This window comes from Lipotes vexillifer, unplaced genomic scaffold (genome assembly GCF_000442215.2).
Source record: "Lipotes vexillifer unplaced genomic scaffold, Lipotes_vexillifer_v1.1 scaffold36, whole genome shotgun sequence".
NCBI lineage: Eukaryota > Metazoa > Chordata > Mammalia > Artiodactyla > Lipotidae > Lipotes > Lipotes vexillifer.
The window spans coordinates 21,100-42,702 of record NW_006792448.1 but is presented as its reverse complement, the minus strand read 5'-3'; the positions used below and the strand labels follow the sequence as shown (position 1 = coordinate 42,702).

At 44.6% G+C, this 21,603-nt stretch overlaps 1 pseudogene; it reads left to right on the top strand.

Annotated features, from left to right (window-relative positions):
- Positions 1–4,091: 4,091 nt before the first annotated feature.
- On the top strand, positions 4,092–14,642 carry LOC103076316 (protein NipSnap homolog 3A-like; annotated as a pseudogene).
- The last annotated feature ends 6,961 nt before the right edge of the window (positions 14,643–21,603 follow it).

Genomic DNA, 21,603 nt, shown 5'->3' with positions numbered 1-21,603 from the left:
TGTATCTATCCATTTATCATCTGTCTTCCTCACTTGAACATCAGCTCCATGAGGACAGAGACTTGGCCGTTTTAATGAATCCAAATGAGTGAACGAATGAATGAACTGTGGGTGAATAGCTCATTTCTTTCCGGTCCTGATTCTGCCCTGGCTGGCAACGCCTTCTGGGCCAGCTTTGCCCACTCTCTGTTTCTCTGTGTTTGCATTTGTGAAATGAGGGGAAATTTCAGGCTGGAAGGGGGTGGGAGAATATCAAGGGCTGGCCTGATGGCTCCCTTCCCGCACTGCTGGGGCAGCTCCTTCCTTTGTTTATGCATCAGCCTAGCCTGTTGCTAGGCAGGGTAGGAAGCTGGGCTGTGCGAAGGTGCTGACTAACGTAGGCGTCTCTCTCCTTATCCTACAAAGAAGAAAAGCCGCCCCAGGCAAAAAACGTAGGAAGTCAGCAGTGCTCTCTTCTGGGTTGGCATCTTTTCTGCACCTTCCTCCCCCATTTCCGCTCCTCCTACCAGTAACTGAATGGGGTCCTGATGACCAGTTTCTCATTCCAAGAGAGTGAGGTAGAAAATTTAACCAGTATGCAGGTGTTCAGCATATAGTTCAGTCCGCAGGTGTTCACATTCCTCCTCTATGTGTCTTTGCACTGAGTGGCAAGAAGATTCTAGAACCATGCACACTTGTGTCCAATTCTGGCTCTTTTCTAGCTGTGTGAGCTTGGGCAGGTGTCTCTACCTTTCTGAGCCTCAGTTATTTTGTCCACGGCACAGGAACACTGAGACCCACCTCATATTGTTTCCACGGCAGTTAAATAATGTCTAGAAGGTACTTAACATCAGAGTAGAAAAGACTGTAGTGAGCAGGTGATGGATGACTCAGCAGTATTTTGGCCCCCTTTGCCTTTCTAGCAGCCTTTAAATTCACTCTTGATGTCATTTCTGTTCAAATAAGTGGCCAGTCTTGTTGACGAGCATGGAACTGGGAACTGTGGGAAATGAAGCTGAGACAAATGAAAAACAGTAGTGAAAACATGAATACATTCATAAACTGGGACCCATTTCAGCAGAAACTGTGGTCTGGACACTGTTCACAGGACCAACACTCTGAGGCTGGAGAGGCTGCAGAACCCCAGGGCGAGGTTCCTCTCTCCCTGCTCCCCACTGTGACTTCCCTCCAGGGTGAGTGAGCCCGCAGGAGCCGGGTCTGGCCTGGACTGCGGTCCCTAATGTGCAATCCCAGCCTGGCTCAGGGGGAGGTGGTTTCCCTCCTCTTCCTCACTGCTCACCCCACCCATGCACACCCCACCCCCTCCCTGGAGGGTGACGGCGGGGGTGGGGAGTCCAGCTCGCTTGTCAGACCTATGAGAAGGGGGCCCAATGAGCACCCCACCAGCCTGTCCTCCCCGCAGCTCAGCTCTTCCTTACCCTTCACATTTCGAGCTCCTTTGTGGGAGGGTGGGGTGTGGGGTGGGAGGGGTTCTGCTAAGGAATGGGAGAAGTTTTGCTAACACCTCCCCTCGATTATGGAGTTTGTCAGCAATGGAAAGCCCACGTTAAAAGGCCAGGAGTCTGCAGGACAAAGGGAGTTTGTTTGCCTGGAAGAACTAGTCTTAGAGCCCTGGCAACGAAAGTTTTGGGGGCAGGGCTACTCTGCGGTGTCTAGTTCAGACTGAGGGCTGGGAAGGCCCTGGACCTACCAGAGAGGAGGAAGCTGGCTTCTGGGATGGGATGAGGATTTGGGATTCTAGCCAAGGAGAGAAAGGAGTTAAGTCAAAGGAGCCTCTTGTGTCCTGACATGTCGAGCTCATTTCCACCTCAGGGCCTTTGCACCTGATCTCCCTGGAATGCTCTCCCTCCTAAATCTGCATGGCTTCTTCCTCACCTCATTCGGGGCTTGTCCAAAGGATATATAATGCCTGAGGCCTTCCTGGCACCCCTCTCTCCCAGTGTCAAGTAAGGCCCCTTTCTCCTTACTGTCCACATAGTGTCTGCAAGTGTTTTACTTGGTATATTCAACACACCTATGAGGTTCTAAGTCAATGTTTGCCAAATAAAAGAATGAATTTTATATCAGAAATTCCCCAGTTGATGGATGCATCTACTTTGTAATCAATTTCCAGACAAAAGACAGCTGTCTGAATTCAGAATAACCTATAATAACTAAGCAACTCATTGGCTGAAGCTTTCATTGGCCGAAAGGAATAATACTCAGATGGGCCCAACAAGTGTGGCTGGCCTCCTCTTGTGAATGGATGCTCTTTATCCTCAGGTGTTTTAGGGTCCCCCTCAAGGCGCATCTGTGGAGCTAAACATGGGCTGTTTTTCTAAAGTTATTATTAGTCTAGTGTAAAAGGAGTCACAATCATAACTGTCCTTTTCCTTGAAACCTCCTCCTCTAAGCAAAATGATGAAGGACATTATTAGTGGGACAAGATTCACTTTTTAAACCACAGACATATGGCAAGCTTAGGTAGAATGAAAACATTTTGCTTTAACCATCCGTGTGTAGTTTTAATTAAAGAACTTAAAAAAGAAATGCCGTAGAAATGTTAATTGCAGTGTCTGTGTGTCTTATCAGACTTGGGCAATTCCTTACTGATTGGATTGATTGCTGTGAGATTGTTCCACTTTGGTAGAGAGGAGAGGCAGGCAAACTGGCTGCCTCTGGCTCTTAGTAGATCCCATTTATTAAGCTGTGATTGGCTCAACCACAGAGCCAATCACATAGTAGTTTAATTCATTTACTCACAAAATATTCACTGATCCCCTTACACATGCCGAGCATTTTTCTAGGGGTTGGGGATTCAGCAGTGACAAGAGTGACAAGCATGTCTGCCCACAGGGAGCTGCCATTCTAGTGCGGAAGACAGACAATGTCAAAATAAATGAAGTATACAGTATGTCAGAAGGTGACCCGTAATGGAAAAAAGGCAGAGGAGCGGAGTGGAGGATGCAGTGTGAAAGGAGGTTGTCAGGGAAGCTGCGGGTGACATTTGGAAAGATCAAAGACGGTCAGGGGCAGAGCTGGTGGAGGGGTGTGCTAAGCAGGGGGAATGGCTGGGGGAAGTTCTATGCATGTTTGAAGAGAAGCAAGAAAGCCAGCGCATCTGGACCACAGTGAGCAAGGGAGTGGAATAGGGGATGAGCCGGAGAGGAAGGGGGGCCGATCACTTAGCGCCTGGGCCCCGTGGAAGAATCCTTGGGCTCTATTCTGAGTGAACCACCAAGCCAACCCAGGGTTCCACAGTGGAGCCACATGATAAGCTAACAGTATAAAAGGACTCCTGAAATGAATTCTTTGACAGCCTGTGTTATTTTGTTTAAAACATCCAAATTCAAATAGAGGGCTTGCAGGTGGGCATCATCCCTGGGTGTAGTGGGGAGCCCCATGCAAAACCCTATCTATGTGGTCAATACCTAACATCCTTATAAAGCTTCTGTGTTTCCTCTCAGCAATGCTAAAGGCCAAAGCCAAGGGCAAAAGGGTATGAGCCCTTGAGCCATCTTGGCCTCACAAGGTCAAGATTTGTCTCCCCTCCACCCTCCTTTCTGCGTCACTGATTGAAAGGTGGAATTGGGAGTGGGACAGGGAAGCCCAGCCTGGAACATTCATGCTGATGGCCTGCTCGCAGATTCCTGGTCACAGCCAGCCTCATTCTGGAGAATCTTTGGCTAACATTGCCTGAATCATTCTTCTCTTCTAAACTTTTGGTATTGATGCAATTCTTCATTTCATAGCTCGTGATCAGCGATTTCTTTAAAACCTGGGGCACTCTGTTTAATGGGATTTGGAGCTCTTTTAAAGTTTGGGAAGCAGGCTGGGAGATGTGGTTTGGTTGCATAATGCTGAAGTTAGAATCTCTGGGGTTTTGAATTGTCATGAAGACAGTAAGGTAATGGGTCCTGGGCCAGACCTTCCTGACAAGAGATATGGGGCAGGATGGGGCAGGATGGGGCAGTGAGACAGAGGAATGTATACAGAGCTTTGGGGGATGGGGAAGCTGGAGCAGATGTATTATATGAGATCAGCTCACCTACCTCCTAACTGCGTCCCCTCAGAGGGTCCAGAGGGCACTCCCTTTACCAAGGCTGGGGGAGATGCATTTGCGAGGGACGCCCTGTGTTCTCTGTGCTGGCTCTTCTCTGTGGGCCAGAAGTGATGGTGTGGACAGCTGCCATCGAACAGGACCCCTGACTTCAGTGGGGATGATGAAACCCAGCACCAAGAGGTGGTATTTAATTGCTAAAGACAAGATGGGTGTGTTTACTGTAAGGGTTTGCAGAACCCAAGTGGTAATCAGAATAGAATGGCCTGTAGAGCCATTGAATTGGCTATTAAAGCCTTACTTGATTTGCATAATGGGAAAGCTCTAGACCTGGTGAATAGAATCACAATAGAAAGTAAAAAAAATCGGGCTTCCCTGGTGGCGCAGTGGTTGAGAGTCCGCCTGCCGATGCAGGGGACGCGGGTTCGTGCCCCGGTCCGGGAAGATCCCACATGCCGCGGAGCGGCTGGGCCCGTGAGCCACGGCCGCTGCTGAGCCTGCGCGTCCGGAGCCCGTCCTCCGCAACGGGAGAGGCCGCAGCAGTGAGAGGCCCGCGTACCGCAAAAAAAAAAAAAGTAAAAAATCCCTCAACTAATTCTCAGACTTGAGTCATTTCATAGACACAGAGCCTCCTGAATGAGGAGAACAAGTCTCCTTGGAAATCCTGCTGCACAGCCAACAGCTTACACCGTGAATCTTCCTTCTGACCTTCGCTAAAGGGACCTGTGGCTGTGTGCTAGGGTGATAGTGCATGGGGGCAAGGGGTGTAATCAGACTGTCGGGGACGAGTGTACGCTGGAGACCCAAAGTACCTCCAATTAGGTGATCAGTGGAGTCTGTCTCTGGTCCATCTCACCATGGGCCCAGGGGGGGGCCCTAGACCCATTCTGTGGTTATTTCTCCAGTTCCAAAAATCATAGTTGAAAAAAAATATGACCAAGTGCCCTCACATTGGTTGGAATCCTTCAACATCTCTTCTTTCAAGGTTCCTAAATGCTGAGTTTGCCCAGTGCTCAGAGCACTTCCTGTGCACAGATGACCACTCACAGCTGGCTGTCTCGGGGCTGTGTCTGCAGGCTGTGACCACTCTGGCTATCTGGCTGGTTGAAGCCGAGCGTGATGTAACGGACTTAGTAGCAAGCTGCTAAGGACAAGGAAGAAAAAACTGGTCCCAGTTCTGCCATTAGCTCCCTGTGTGCTGCTGGACAGACCACTGCCTTTCTGCATCTCAGTTTTCTCATCTTTAAGGGGAAAGTTTGGGCTAGAAGCCAGCGATTTTTAACCTTGGTAGCATATTGGAATCCCTCATACATACTAATACAACAGTGCCTCATTATCTGTGCAAGGTATGTTCTAAGACCCCCAGTGGGTGCCTAAAACCAGGGCTAGTCCTGAATCCTAGATATACTATGTTTTTTCCTATACGTGGGCCAAAAGTTTCGTTTGGTTTTTTCTGTAAGATGGCTCTAGTAGCACTTAGTTGTCTTTAACTTCATTCAAAACAATTTTGTTAGATTGTATGTGACAGCTGTCATACCAGCATGCATTTAAAAGAAGAGTTATCGAAATCGGTGAATTTTTGTGTAGCCATTTTAATATTGAAGATGGAAGAAAAGCAACGTTTTCGGCCTATTATGCTTTATTATTTCAAGAAAGGTAAAAACACAGCTGAAGTGCAAAAAAAGATTTGTGCAGTGTATGGAGAAGGTGCTGTGACTGATCAAACGTGTCAAAAGTGGTTTGCAAAGTTTTGTGCTGGAGATTGATTTCTCACTGGACGTTGCTCCACAGTCGGGTAGACCAGTTGAAAGTGATAGCGATCAAATCGAGACATTAATTGAGAACAATCAACATCATACCATGCGGGAGATAGCCGACATACTCAAAATATCCAAATCAAGCATTGAAAATCACTTGCACCGGCTTGGTTATGTGAATCGCTTTGATGTTTGGGTTCCACTTAAGTTAAGTGAAAAAAACCTTCTTGACCATATTTCCACATGTTATTCTCTACTGAAATGTAATGAAAATGTTCCTTTTTTAAAACAAGTTGTAATGGGTGATGAAAAGTGGACACTGTACAACAATGCAGAATGGAAGAGATCGTGGGGCAAGTGAAATGAACCACCGCCAACCACACCAAAGGCCAGTCTTCATCCAAAGAAGGTGATGTTGTGTATATGGTGGAATTGGAAGGGAGTCCTCTATTATGAGCTCCTTCCGGAAAACCAAATGATTAGTTCCAACAACTACTGCTCCCAATTAGAGCAACTGAAAGTGGCACTCGATGGAAAGCGTCCAGAATGAGTCAACAGAAAACGCATAATCTTCCATCAGGATAATGCGAGACTGTATGTTTGTTTCTTTGATGACCAGGCAAAAACTGTTACAGCTTGACTGGGAAGTTCTGATTCATCCGCCGTCACCAGATATTGCACCTTCGCATTTCCGTTTATTTTGGTCTTTACAAAAGTCTCTTAATGGAAAAAATTTCAATTCCCTGGAAGACTGTAGAAGGCACCTGGAACTGTTCTTTGCTCAAAAAGGTAAAAAGTTTTGGGAAGATGGAATTACAAAGTTGCCTGAAAACTGGTGGAAGGTAGTGGAACAAAAGGCTGAATATGTTGTTCAATAAAGTTCTTGGTCAAAATGAAAAATATGTCTTTTATTTTTCCTTAAAAAACCGAGGGCACTTTTGGGCCCACCCATACATACCTATGATAAAGTTTAATTTATAAATTAGGCACAGTCAGAGATTCACAATAATTAGCAATAAAATAGATCAATTATAATAATATACTATAATGCAAGTTTGGGAGTATAGTCTTTCTATCTGTCTCTCAAAATATCTTATTGTGTTACTGAACTCAACCTTCTTCTTGTGATGATGTGAGATGATAAAATATCTCCGTGATGAGATGAAGTGAGGTGAATGACATAGGCATTGTGACATAACATTAGGCTGTGGACCTTCAGACCACATGTCAGAAGCAGGTCACCTGGAGCAGGTGATCCTGGATTGAGCCATGATTATGTCGATGGTTGGGGACGCTGTGCTGTATGGTGCGAGATTTCATCACACTACTGAGAACAGCATACAATTTAAAGCCCATGAGTAGTGTGTTTCTGGAATTTTCCATTTAATATTTTTGAACTGTAGTTAACTGTGGGTAACTGAAACCGCAGAAAGCAGAATCGCAGATAAGGGGGGACTACCATACCTAGGTCCCACACTAGAGAATTTTATTTAATTGGTCTGGGGTGGGACCCTAGCACTGACGTTTTTAACGTCTTCTCTGGCAGTTCCAGTGTGCACTCAGGATGAGCCCCATGGGATGAGTCACCCCCAAGGTCCCTTCCCGCTCTGAGAGGTTGAGTCTCCACAATGTTCCTCCCTGAGAGAGAGAAAGAGCATCTGACACATTTGGAGTCAAAGTTCCAAAGGGCCTTTAGAGGAGGGGAGTCTGGAAACCCCTATTTCCCAAATTAAAATCTGCAATATTTTTCCTCTTAGGGAGACATGTGACTGACCAGACCACAGAGAGGTTGGGCTGGAGAATAGCCCAGATGTTTGTTTCAGCCATTTCAGTGACATTTTGCAGGGCGGCTCAAAGATTTGTCCATGGTGTTTGCCTGTGTCCTAGACGCGGGCCAAAATCTGTCCTTGTGTTTACTGTGCACCTTGCCTTGTCCCTGTTATCAATATCTAGATTCAGAGAGAGACCCAGACCTTGGCTTACCGATGGATACTCTCACTTCTGTGTCTTGTTTCTACCTTCATCTCTGCACAGCCTATAAAAAGGGCTCCCATTCTATGAATAGCAGGATTGGTTCTAGTTTTTGAGCCTGGCTCAACCATAAAATAGCCGTGTGACCTTGAAGAAGCACCTTGTTCTCCTTGGGCCTGCATCTTTTAAATGTGTAGCTCCAAAGTGTCTTACAGGTGAAATGACCTATGGTAATGAAATTTTATGAAACCTTGCTTATCCAACCAGAATGTTAAGCTGAGCTGCTTTTCCGAAGCAAAATGGACTACAAGGTGTCGCCAGCTCATTGTGCTCATTGTGCTCATTGGTAGCGGAGGTGGATTTGAAGAGACCATCTTTCCAATTTGGTCAACCTCAAAAGAACGGTCCGCCTTTTCCACCGGCCCAGTCAACAACAAACACAGCTTTGAAGCACTTAGCGCTAGGGCTGCTAGGTGGCGCTGTTTCCCCAGATTTCCAGGGAGTCTACGCTTTAGCAGATGGCTGTTGGTGAATCAACAATTAATGTCCACTGTATCAGCCTGAGCCCGCAGAAAATATGTTATACTCCAGAAACTGCAGAGAGCTGAGATTGCTCAGAGACGTGCTGCTGCCAACCTGGTTCTCTGCTGGCCAAGAATGTAATCATACACAGCCTGTCCCGTCCACAAATTTGTCCCACAAACAAGGGACATTAATAACAAGGGTAAATAAGGAACATTATAATGAATGATTTGTATGCTTGTTTTCTTAGCCTTATTACATTTTATTTTGGAAATTTTCCCTGCATATAATAGCTAGAAAACAATTGCCACTGGGCAGGAGAATTCACTTTCCAACAGCTTAAAAAAGAAAACCGCCAAATGAGATACATGGGTTCTTCCTCTGAATCCATATGGACGCTTATAGGGTATCCCGAATGGGGGTGCGAGGGCTGTGATGGCAGGCAGAAAAGATTTCTTGTATTTTCCTGACTTTTCCTTTTCTATAAAAAGGCCATCTGAGTCAAGGACTTAAGCCCTGCTGCTATCACTTCTTCATCAGAGGCAAAGACGTTCTTCGTCACACAAGGAGCTATAGGGAAGGCAGGAAGAGGGAAGGGCAAAGAAGTTGTTTGGCCCATTTTTAGCTCCGTTTCCTGCATTTTTTCCCTTTAATGTTTGTAAACTTCATTATTTCCATTGATGCCTTTCCACCGAAAGGCGAACTCTACCTGAATAGCAGAATTTGGGCTGAGGAGGGTGTCAAAGGTTCTGCTTCCCTGCCTGTCCCCCATGACATGTTTTTCTTGTAGAAATGGCCAAGCTGAGGGGCAGTGAGAGGCACAGTGGCCGGGTAGGTTAGGAGAACCACAGGGCAGTTCTCTTTTGCAGGCCAGGGACATGCCTTGAAATATAAAATATCTGCACCTCCGGAGCGGACCCCTACACCCCGCCTCCCTTACTGGCTCCCGACTTCTCCCTTGCCCAGAAACAGCAATTTGTCGAAATTAAGTCCTCAGCTGCCTCACCCTCCCTCTGCCACGCCCTTTGTAGCTCACATTTGTAGGCTGGGGAGACAGAAAGAATGAAACCCATGCATTTTCTTCTTGTTTCCCTTCTAGTTTAATTCTACCTTTCATGAATTCATAGTGTGCATTGTTTAGGTTTAGAAAAATGTTCCCAGCACCAACTCTTCTGGTGTGAATCCAAAAAAAAACAGACAAAAAAAAATCAGCTTCAATCAACAGCATCGGCAACTCAGACTCCAGGCTGGTGGAGGGGATCCTTGGGGCTGGGGAGTGGCGGGGCTTGCATCACTGAGAAGCAGAGCATCTCCCCTCCTGGCAGGGAAACGTGAGGCCCCTTGACCCCAGGCGCCAATTACTATTTTAACCATCCTTCCGCACAGCCCCAGAGGCAGCTGGAAAGGAAACCGTGTGCTGGGACTTCCCACAGCGTCTTGCTGGCTCCCTAAGGCTGCCAGGCATTTGCCCATCTGGTGAGGCCTCCAGAGCAGGGGGCCTAATTAGGCATCATCTGGCCACCTGAGAAGGTTCGGTGGGCCTTCCCTGGCTCCCCTCCTCCACGCAGGACTCCATTCTCCCAGCTGCAGGTCTCTGGAGCTTGCTTGGTAGAGCAGCTGCCCTGGCTAATGATTGGATAGCAGGGTCCCCAGGTGGCTGCCTCAGACTGGAGGGGATGGGCAGAGAGAGGGCCAAGGAACATAAAGGGACAGGGAAGGGGACAATATGAGGGGTGGTCAGAGAGGGGTCGGAGGGAGAAGAAACAGAGAGCATTAGATGAGCATCGCAATTCAGATCTCTTGAGCTGGAAGACAAGCTGACCTGACTTGCAGCAAGAGAGCTGGTCCCATAGGGGGGCCCATCCATGAGAGAAGCCCCTGTCCCCCCATTCTCCATCCCACCTCCCACCACACCATGATATCCTCTCTTCCTGCCCTCTACTGCCCTCAGCACCAGGCTCTAAACCAATAGTTTTTCACTAGGAGAACATGGCCTTACAGCCCTACTTTTGGGGACAGGCTGTGGGAAGAGGATATTGTTAAACTCAAAATTATTCTTTGCTCATGTTGGACTTTTAGGCATGCAGGGGTGTCTGCGTTTTAAGATATTTTGCATCCTGGGCTCCCTAAACCATGGCAGGAGTCCGGAGAGTTGGGCAGTTGCTGACATGCAAGCCAGGCTCTGCTGATCACTTCTTAGGCATTTTCCATTTGTTTTCTGGGCAATCACACCCTTAGAGTAGGAAGTATGACGAATGTTAAAATGACAAAAATACTGGGACAAATTTAGGGGAAGCAGATGGAAAGTAAAATGATCCACGAAGGGTTGTGTTGGCAAAAGGGGCAACCTCCCGGTCACCGATGGCCTGCTGTCAGTTTGAACCCGTGCTCACTGGAAAGCTGGGCTGAGCCACCAAAACTCTTAATTCTATGGATTTCTCTCATAATGTAGGATCGTTTGAAGCAATAAGATTGTGTGAGTGAGGGGAGCATCCCTGGACTAGGTCAAAATGAAGTCTAATTTCTGGTCCTGTTATATCTGGGGTTTTGACCATGGGTTACTCATTGTGTTTCCTCTCTCCTCCAGTGTTCCCATTGGAAAATGTAAGAGAACACTTCTTTGAGTGTGCTTAGAAGTTACCATTTTCTGAGCGTATTAGAGGTTAGAATGTTACGTTTCTACATTTGGTTTAGCAGGGCTCAAAGGGGAATAGCTTTCCCCCCACCTACCCCCCAAATTGCCACAATGGGAATGAAGGGTGTTTTGCTCCAGGAAAGGAAAACTGGTGTATGGAGAAGAGATGTTTTGAGACTCGTGTGCCCCGAACAGCAGAAGGGCGGGCTGTACAGATGTGCACAAGTTATTGACGGCTGTAGCAAGAATTGGAAAGGTGCTGGGATTTTCAAGCTGGCAGGAAGATAATCTCATAAAGGTTTTGAAGACTTGTCTGGTTCCCTCATAACTGTCTGCCCATCCTTGTGAATCCAGGACTGATACGGGAAGCCTCAGCCTCAGGGATTTGGATCCATCAAAGGAGATTCACAAGGGTGAGCAAGTCTTTCCAGAACACTTGAATCCTTTGATTCCATTAGTTGTGGGCTGTAGTCACCTTTGTCTCCTCCAAAGGACCTCTGGGCATAAATCACAGGGACACAGAGTGAACCCAGCTAGAAGCAGAGAGGGGAGCAAATGAAGGGAATCTTCCTACTAATGGGTGTCCACTTTCAGCTGGGTGTACAATGGTGGGAAGTTGAATTTTTCAGTCTTAGAGTAAGAGTGATTGTTTTAAAGTACGCTGGAGCCAAGGTAAATCTTAGAGGATAATTGATACTGTTTTTTGCAGGTCACCAAGCACCCCATCTTTGTTCTCGAGCTCCAATAGAAAGTGACTAAATCTTTAATTAAAGCCTACAGATTCTGCAGGAGGATTTGGGGGCCTCAAGAGTTAATCTGACCCAGCATGTCACTCTGGTGGGCACCTCTCCAGTGTCTCAGAGGGATGAAAACCAATCCTCTGCTTGACTAACCTCCAGTAAAATTTGCCCAGTGCATTCCACTGGGGGCAGTTCAAGGGCTTAGAGGATAGTTCCTTATTTTGAGCTGAAACCTGCTTCCTTGAAAATTCTGCTCACTAATCCTAGTTCTGCCTCCAGAACTACAGGGGATAAACATAATCCCTTTTTCAGACGAAAGCTCTTCAGATAGTTGAAGCTGGTGATCACATTCCCTAAGTCTTCCTTTGAACAAGACATGCATTCCAAGTACCACATGGTATCAACCTCCCTCACCAAACATCCTACTGTGGACATCATCTGGGTTTTCAGCATTTGCATCAGTCAGACTCCAGAAAGGAAGATAGAAATACTCTCAACATTTCCAGTAGAGGGAAATTAACATAGGAGATTTTTAACATAGCTACAGAAGGACAAAGTGGGCAAAAAGACAAATGTGAGATACCCCAGACATTCGTAATTGCGGGAAGCAGCTACCATTCCTGGAGGTGGAGAATGAATGAGAGGATGTGTCCCAGAGACCAGAATCACAGAGAGGGCCACCCAGGGACCCATGGTGAAGGTCCCATGGCTGTGCTGGAACCTCTGAAGGGGTGCCGTCTTACTGATGCTGGGACCACCAAGGCTGTGTCAGCACTCTTATTTACATAAAGCAGGTGAGGCCAAACCTGTATTTTTGAAAATGAGTGTTTGACTGAAGTTCAGGTCTTTAGTGGGTCTATTTTTTTTCTTTCTTTTCCTGCACACTGCCCCTTTCTTCTGATAACTGTGCCCTTCCTTTTCCCTTGGGGAAATTGCTCTCCTACATTCACATGACCCCAATAGTCCTGGTCGCAGGACAGGTGGCAATGAGACAAGATTTGAAACTTGGGCAGAGACACAGAGGGACAGATGGCCAGTGGAACTGAAGCTATTGATGGTACTTCCTACAGAAGCTGTGTCTGGGTTCTCTACTGAGCGCCCTGGAGCTACTCTGACTGTGGGCCTTCCCAAGACCTGGTTGTTTGACTTTTCTGCTACTGAAAGCTCTACCCAGTAGGCTTCCTATAAAGTCCTTTCTGGCTTTGTCAGCCAGGGTCTATTTCTATTACTTACAAAGAACCTGGAATGATATGCCATCTTTACCTGTATTCCCAAAGGCAAGAAGATGACATCTGACTTGGTGGAGATCTAGCAAATATTGACTCTAAAACCAGCCTCCATCTTTCTGTCCTCAAATATATTAGAAGCACAATGAGTTATTGCCAACCTGGAAAGTAAATGTCTCACGGGGTATTGAAGAGATAGATCCTTAGTGCTATAGAGTTCAAAAATCTGTGATGCAGATAAATGTATGGAAATCCGATCTGGAAAAGGATTTTGATGTGACTACTTTGATTTGGTCATATCCAAATGGGTGCATCAAAATATGAACACATCTTTCTTCATGCCCTAGCAACGTGAATGTCGCAAAGCCTCATCTCACCCCTGAATCTGACCTTATTGCCCCTCTAAAATTCACTCAGAAGTGGGAGGAAGATCAGGAAGGGAGTGTGTATGTAATTATGTTAATTGGCACTTGAGAAAAATTCTTTAAAATTAAATTGTTTCACTGGGCTGTCAAAATATCTTCAAAACAGTTGCATCAAAATATGTAGCTGATTTCTGTATATCTATATGAGTCATTAAAAATGTGCCAAATATATGGTTTATGCAAGAAAAGCATACCCCAGCCCTCCTTACCACACAGTACATTTCTTCAGACAGAATTGAGTTCATCAACAGCGTATACATTCAGTCATTCAGCTAGTTAGGAAACTTCCTTACTTAACCGGCATTCAGTCCAAGTTTATCTATATTGTCCATAGGGATAGTTTGACAATGGTGTCTTGTAATCTTGACCCAGGAAAGTGTTGACTTACCTTCATAGCCTCTCAACACAGAAACAAGATTCCTTTGGTAAAGCTTGCCTTATAAGAATGATATTGGCACACGTAATTATGTTTAATTATGATCTTTTAAGTATTAAAAGATATTTACTCTTTTAAAAATTGGCCTGGTCTTGATTTCCATTAGGAAAGCCATAAAAGGAGGAGTCCCAGGAGGACCACTGACTGGCTGCCCTTCTCAGCACCCAAAGTCATGCCACGCTTGTCCTCCAAGGCGGCCTGACTAGGGCTCTGGCCACGTGGTCACCTGCCCCTCAGATCCATTCACCTTTTGCTATGGGGGCCCCCCGACAATATGATGGAACGTTCTGTGAGTTTCATAGTTATTGCCTTAAACCCTCAAAGATAAATGAGTTTCTGCAAAATATTAGTAAAACCATTCATCTTTAGACAGCTCACTCTGATTTGGTTGGATTCTGGAGTGCAGAATTTGGAGGCATAATGGATAAAGTGTTTCATGTTTGGAAGTATGATAGTTTTGCTCCTTGATCTGAAGTTCAGAAAGGCTCGGCCAAGAGTAAGGAATGCCAAGAACAATTTCTTATTCCAAATTTGGCTCTCATTGACAAGCAAGAGTTTGAGATTATTTATGGGGTACCATAGTGCAAAATAGAAAAAAAAAATCCCAAAGGAGTCTATGAGCCAGTTATTTTCCAGATGAAGCCTGCTGGGCCAGCTCTGTGGGGTGATGAGTTTAAAACGGTGGTTGATGCCCATGTTGATTTAGGCTACACAGAATTGGTTGGAGTTCTCCACCCAGAATGCAGAGCACCCAGCAGAGTTCATGTTCTTTGGTGAAATGAGAGTGCAGATATTCATGCAGCTGGGGAACATCAGTCTCATGAGGATCTCACACTTGTGGTCACTGGGAAAATGTCAACTACCAAGTGTCACAGCAAAGTATGCTTCTGATTCCTATGTCATTTTTACCGTTGAAATCTTTTTCTGCTGAAATATGAAGCATTTCATTAACTGCTCTAAGATGTGTCTGCTAATGGGCTTAGATTCTCCCAAGAGAGTCTCACTTTTATTTGAAGGAGGTGGTAATTTAATTAGCTATGTCCCTTGAACTTCTGAAAACCACCTCTGTCCTTTGTCACTACCACTTCAGGAGATACTTCTGTTCATTTCCCCCACGGCATGTCAATATCTGTTATACATTAGAAAGAGTTGCCACTACTCCATGATCTTGGTTTCGCATGTGTTTCAAAATAACTCTCCTGTATTTTGACAACCTTTTGCTTTATAACATTTTTTATATTCAAATGATACCTTCCCATACCTGTGACAATATTTTAACATTATTTGTACACTATGTCTATCATTTCATTATGTCTGTTTTTTTCTGAGATTTTTTTAACAATTTTTTTTTGTCCAGTAAAGTTTATTTTGTGATATCAAATGTGATTCATAAAAATATGACATCAAATATATTTCTTTACTTTGGAAAAGCGCAGTAGCATATGTGTCATATTATTAATTATGGTTTTCACATTAATTTTTAGACACTCTAACTTGGAAAACAATGTGATTAGGTCTCGGTGTTAAAGAACTTCAAAAGACTTGGTTTATATGCTGAATGTCTTTATTTAGAATTAATTTTGCTAAATTTTACTTCATTTTTGATCACTACTTAACAAAGATACTTGGGCCATCTGTTTGTCTTAAAGAGATCTTTATGCTTGTGGAAATGCTTGTCCTAATAAAAGTCTATATATCCGTAAAAAATATTTCCAGGTCTTGATACTTTTCATCTTTCTGTAATCCATCCGTTGCTTGTTTTTAAAAATTGGAGCATGTATCTGTTCTCTAAATTCTCCTAAACTCTCCATCACTCACTGCAGCTGGGCCTGTGGACTTGAACTCATTTGAGGGGCTTGGTGTTTTCGTATTGTCTCCTTGCCTACCTTAGGTTTCAATTTCCTACAAACCACATTTGTTCAAGCCTTCCCGGTTTGAAGATCACTTTCCTCAATAGAGAAAGCAAGATAGAAGCCGAATTGTCCCGTTTTTCTCTGTTAGCTTTCAACATGACACCATCTGCCCCTGAGCATGGGGCCCTTCCATTCCTCATTCTTCTTCCTGCTCTGAACTCAGCTCACAGCCCCCTTTCAGTGCCCTGACACTGTCTTTTTAAGACTCAGGGCAATTTCAACTCTGTTTTTCCTGGTTATCACTAAGACTGGCTAGTATTCCTTGGTTATAAGTGCTTCTTTTCATATTTCAGGCATTTCTTTTAAAATCTGAGATCAAGAGCTCTCTGCATAGTTTTTGTTTGTTTGCTTTTTTTAAAGACACTTTTCTTTTTTCTTCTTGATCAATGTCATTTTTTGTTATGGACTGAATATTTATGTCCCCTAAAACTCATATACTAAAATCTAATTCTTAATGTGATGGTATTAGGAGATGGAGCCCTTAAGGGGTGACTAAGTTCCGAGGGTGGGGCCCTCATGAATGGGATTCGTGCCCTTATAGGAAGAGGTCAGGGAGCTAGATGACCTTCTTTGTGCTATTTGAGGATACAGTGAGAAGTTGGCAGTCAGCAACTCAGATGAGGGTTCTCACCAGAACCCGACCATGACTTCCAGACCTCTGACTTCCAGAACTGTGAGAAATAGGTTTCTGTCATTTATAAGCCACCCAGTCTGTGGTACTTTGTTATAGCAGCTCAAACAAACTAAGACGTTAGTGATTGTTCTGATAGAATTCTTTTATGTGAACCTTTCCTCTTTTAGCCATTTTAACTTTTATAGTGTCACCAAGGAGTCATACCTACCTTTTCTCTGAACTTTTACAAACGACTTTTTTCCTAAAGTCTAGAATTTATGTCTAATTATGGACAATGCTTCCTTCCTTCTTTGGCTGTTAATAGTTCTACCATGATGACAGACACTTTATCCAAGTGTTCATTTCACTGTACTAGGCTGGTTGTGCCTAGCGGTTAGTAAGAAGGTTGTATGTCATAGTTGAAAGGGCAGGGACCTCTGAACTTGGTAGATCTGAGTTCAGAAGTCCAGAGACCTGCTGATGATCTTGAACAATCTACCTGACTTGTCTGATTCAGAGGGTTAAAAAACTGGGTCAATTATACAGCTTTGCAAGGATGCTTTTAAAATCATAAAGAATGCACAGTGCCATTAGCCATTGTTATTACTGCCTGAATAATGTTTTTGATCTTCTGGTAATCTTTCTTGCTCCAGCATATGTGCTAATATATGCCTGTGAGTTCGTAGTGTGGTGTGAATAAGATAAAATTATAGTAGGTAACATTAGGGTTGAGGTATAGACATATTGGTGACAAATAGCATACTGGTTGAGCACTCAGGTTCTGAAGCCAAACTGACTCAGAGTCCTGCTGTGCCACCTATTAGCTTTGTGATCTTGAGCAAATGGCTGGAACATTCTGTGTTCTCATTTCTTTATCTACAAAACAGCTCTGGGCTTCCCTGGTGGCGCAGTGGTTGAGAGTCCGCCTGCCGGTGCAGGGGACATGGGTTCGTGCCCCGGTCCGGGAGGATCCCACATGCCGCGGAGCAGCTGGGCCCGTGAGCCATGGCTGCTGAGCCTGCACATCCGGAGCCTGTGCTCCGCAATGGGAGAGGCCACAACAGTGAGAGGCCCACATACCGCAAAAAAAAAAGAAAAAAAAGAAAAAAAACAGCTCTAATTCAAGAACTTACTAAGAAAGATTTAAATGAGTAAATAGATGTAATTGCTTAGAACATCACCTGGCACATAGCCAGCACGTAATAATGTTAGCTCTTATTATTATCATGCTGAGGATGGCATTGGATGAACACAGAGCCAGAAGCACCAGCATTCCTGTGTCAACCAGAGTATCTGAAGCAAAACTGAGAAACCCTTAGAGATCAACAAGTTTACAGAAATGAACACAAGGAAGTTACTGAAAAATGTTGACAAAAAGCTGAGATTGATGTCATTCCATTGGCAAACATATGGACACTTTTGCAGGAAATGTTTTCTGAGTCATGAGGCTGCAAGAGATTAGCTTGTAAGGGCAGCTGAACCTTGACCATTAATTTTGGGATGTATCTTGCTGAATCACTAGAGCCCTCATCTTAGTGGGCTCTACAGGTGCCCCCTGCCCTCTTAGGAAACTGGAGGTGTGCATCATTCTCCATGATGGGTTGTCAGTGGACACATGGGGGGGCAGTTATACATCTCTATAAATCCTTCTCTCTCTTTTTGTTTTTTGGCAGTCAGTCCATCCAGCTTTTAAAATATGGGTCCTCATATTGTGAGATTAAAATCAGGGAGAGTTGCAAAGAGGAGAGGCACTTAAAACAAGGTCAGTGACCTTCAGGACTATTCCCTAGACACTAAGGGAACAAAACATTGCTCAGAGTTGGAATAAACATGTTTTCAAGTTTGAGAAACTCTCCTCAGGGAATGGGGTTGTTTGCCAGACAGAGGGAGACAGATAAACCGTTGTCCCTTTTCCCTCAATCTCATAGTTACTCAGGAGGTTGACTCAAAAACTGATAACCTAATGCCCTTTACTTTCAAATCATGGTTATGCCCCCAAATGAATACCAAGTCTTTTGTCACATATGGTCTTTCTAACTTTTCTCTTCTACTGTAATGGACTCAACAAATTCCCTAAATCACCTAGGCTAGCTGATCAGTGTAGCTGATGGTTAGAGAGAGCTTGCTGTCACTGGACTGTCAAGGGTCTAAATCCTGTCTCTACTATTTCCTACTTGTTACATCTTGGCCCAGCTTATGTCATTTTAAAACTGGGCACAGTAATAATAATACCTCACCTAAAATATTTGGATAAGGATTAAATGGGTTAATACCATGACTGGCACACAGTAAGCACTCAGCAAAGTTCACTTTATCCTTTGAGGTCTATCGAGGAATTGGGGATTACAAACTGAGAAACTTATCTTTGTTCAGGAATTCCTCTCTCTGTCTCCCATAAGTATTCTTGTTTATCTAAAGTAATATATGAGGTGGATTTTTGGGAGATTCTGGTCTGTTTAAACTCAGGCTCTACATAAGGTGGAATGAATTCAAGATTATATGGACTCTTTAGAGCTGATTCAAAACACTATTTCTCTAGCAGCCCCTCCAGTGACTCTGAATTGTAGGGTGAGTCCCATTTCTTGTTGCCCACTGCATGTGTGGCCCAAACTTCGTCTGCTGCCAATGGATTGACATCAGATTTTGTATTTCTCTCTCCTGTTTTATCTGAATAAATCTTTTGTTCTGAAGTGTATTGCCTGATCACTGGAGACACTGTATGCTCAGTATTTTTCTCTTGTGTCCTCCAAATTTGGCATATAAAAGGCAGACTGTTTGGTGTAATGTTTTAAAATGCACAAGTGTTGAGTCCGGTTGCCTGTGTTAAGGCCTGGCTCCTCTCTTTATTCTGCTCCATGACGCAGTGTAATTTTTTTCAACTCTCTGAACCTTGATTTCATCTATAATATGAGAGTGACTGAGAGGAATTAAATGGCATAAACCACATGCTCAAGTGCCTGGACTAAAGCAGATGCTAGACAAATGTTGGCTCAGAATCAGTATCGGTGGACCCCCTCCTCTATCAGTCAGACGACCTGAGCTCCACCCACCCTCTTGGTCCTTAATCAATTGACAGTCAACTAGTGATCAGTTTCTGATATCTTATTGTATCAGCCTTGGGTTTTGGTTGGACCCTGAAGACCTATTTTAGGGTCATTCTTAACTCTCAGGAGTTCTTAATCTCTATAATGTATAAATAATACCTGAGTGCTTTAAAAAATGCAAACTCCAAAACCCTATTGTGAACAATCCTGATTATTTAATTCTGAGAAAGGGCTCAGGAATCTGCATTTTCAGCAAGAACTAGGTGATGGCACCAGGTGACTGTGATGTAAGTGCTGCAGGAAACATACTTTGAGAAATTGCCAGTGAGGTTATTATATCTTATAAATAAACTCCTCACCTGTTCTGTTCAAAAATGCCTCCTAAGCAGGGGTTCTTAACCTTGGGTGCATACTTGGGCTTCAGTGACCCTGTGGGCTCCCTGAATTTGAAGGCAAGTCATGTGTATATGCATTTCTTTGGGGGAGAAGTTTGACCTATAGCTTTCATTTTACATATGTTCTTGAACCCTTTCTTTCACTGACCCCTCCCACCAAAACCAAACCAAACCAAACCAAAACAAAACAAAACAGAAAACTTAAGAACTGTATCTCCAGGCTCCAGGCTATCTTCCACTCCAGTCTTCAGGGTCTTTCTCCAATAACCAACCTGATAGAGCTGTGTCAACAACTAGTTATCCCCTCAGGGGCTGATCTCACCCCAGAATCTAATTGGCTTTTATTGCCAACAGGTGGTTCTTCCTCTTCAGGCACAGCTGCATGCCATAGACAGGAGCAGAGCATGCAGATGTGGCTTATCTGGCTTCTCTTCAGCTGTTCTCCAATCATTTTGTGCCCCTGCTGAGCGCAGGTCTCGGAGAAACCCTGCTATGGTCTCTGTATGGGCCCTACAAGGTGCCCAAGGATGGCGGTCTATCAGGTCTTCTCTGGATTGAAAGTTGTTTGCCAAGGTCCACTGTCAAGAGTTCTGTTTTTCACAAGAAATGCATAAAGTATCTCCACAAGAGTCTAAACCATCTACCCTGGGGAAGGGCTGAGCCCCTCTGTTGGCATGGTTATTCTCTCTCTGGGGAATCTGGCCACACTGCAGCTCCCTCGGGCACTGGGCTTAAATCAAGGTAAGATTTCCCTTTCTCTTTTCCAGGGAACACAGTGCAAACAAATCAGATCCCTGGGGGATGGCTGGAGAGCTTGCTTGCTGCTTGTACTCACAGTCCCCTAAATTCTGCTTTCTCTGCTGTAAGCTTGTGAGGTGGGACCAACCTGGACCCATGATTATTTAAGTACCTTGTCTCCTAAGCTCTTCTCTTCAGACAGAAGTATCAAAATCACCCCTCCACCACCACCACCACCACCACCACCACCACTACCAATGCCTGATTCTCCATTTATGAGAGTGCTGTTTTCCTTCTACTGACCTTCTGCACTGTCCCAGGCTTTGGGACATCTATAAATGGCTCCAGGGTGTTTGCTGGCAGTGCCTGCAGGCATGTGTTCTTCCTCTGGGCAGATCTTCTTTGTTGCAGTCTTTAGACCTGATTACATCTGGATTTCATGTTGCAGGGTACTGGGGAGGAGGGACATGGAGGGGGGCAATGGGATACTGGTGTGGCCAAGCAGCTCTACCTGATGGCCCTGGTGATCTCTGAGCCCACCCAAGTCACCACTTCTTTAGTCCCTTTTTGTCCTTCATTATGAAAGCTTTCCTGGAGAAGTCCAGCATTGATTCCTATACTGCTAGTGTCTACCTGGCTGGTAAAAATAGCACGCTGAGTCTGGAGATGGTGAAGGGCCTTTTTTATTCACTCCCATCCCTTTAGTCACTCTGTTCTCCTGCCTAGTAACTTATTCTGTACAAAGAGCTTAGCAGCACTGGGCTCTGGAAGAGAGCAGGTAAATATGGTGATATAAAATGCTAGCAACAGCAGATGGCAGGAAGAGTTTCTTTGAAATTCACATGAGCAGTTGCTTCTCCTGGTGGGTTTTTATTATTAAATTCATTTCCATCATTTGACTAGATAGGGTCTATCTTCATGCTCACTTAGCATGTGCTAAATCATCTTGCTTTTAATATCTGAAACAGGGAGCTGTTCATTATACCAATTATAAATATAGCCAGATGGTCCCATGTGTAATTGTCAACTCAGTTACGTGGATGTAGCCTTTGTATTTGGGGGGAGTGAATGCTCACCTTCTCCTACAGAAAATGGTATGTTTCTGAGCTTTTAGGCTCCTGCAAATCATTTTCTTAAGGATAAGGTGAA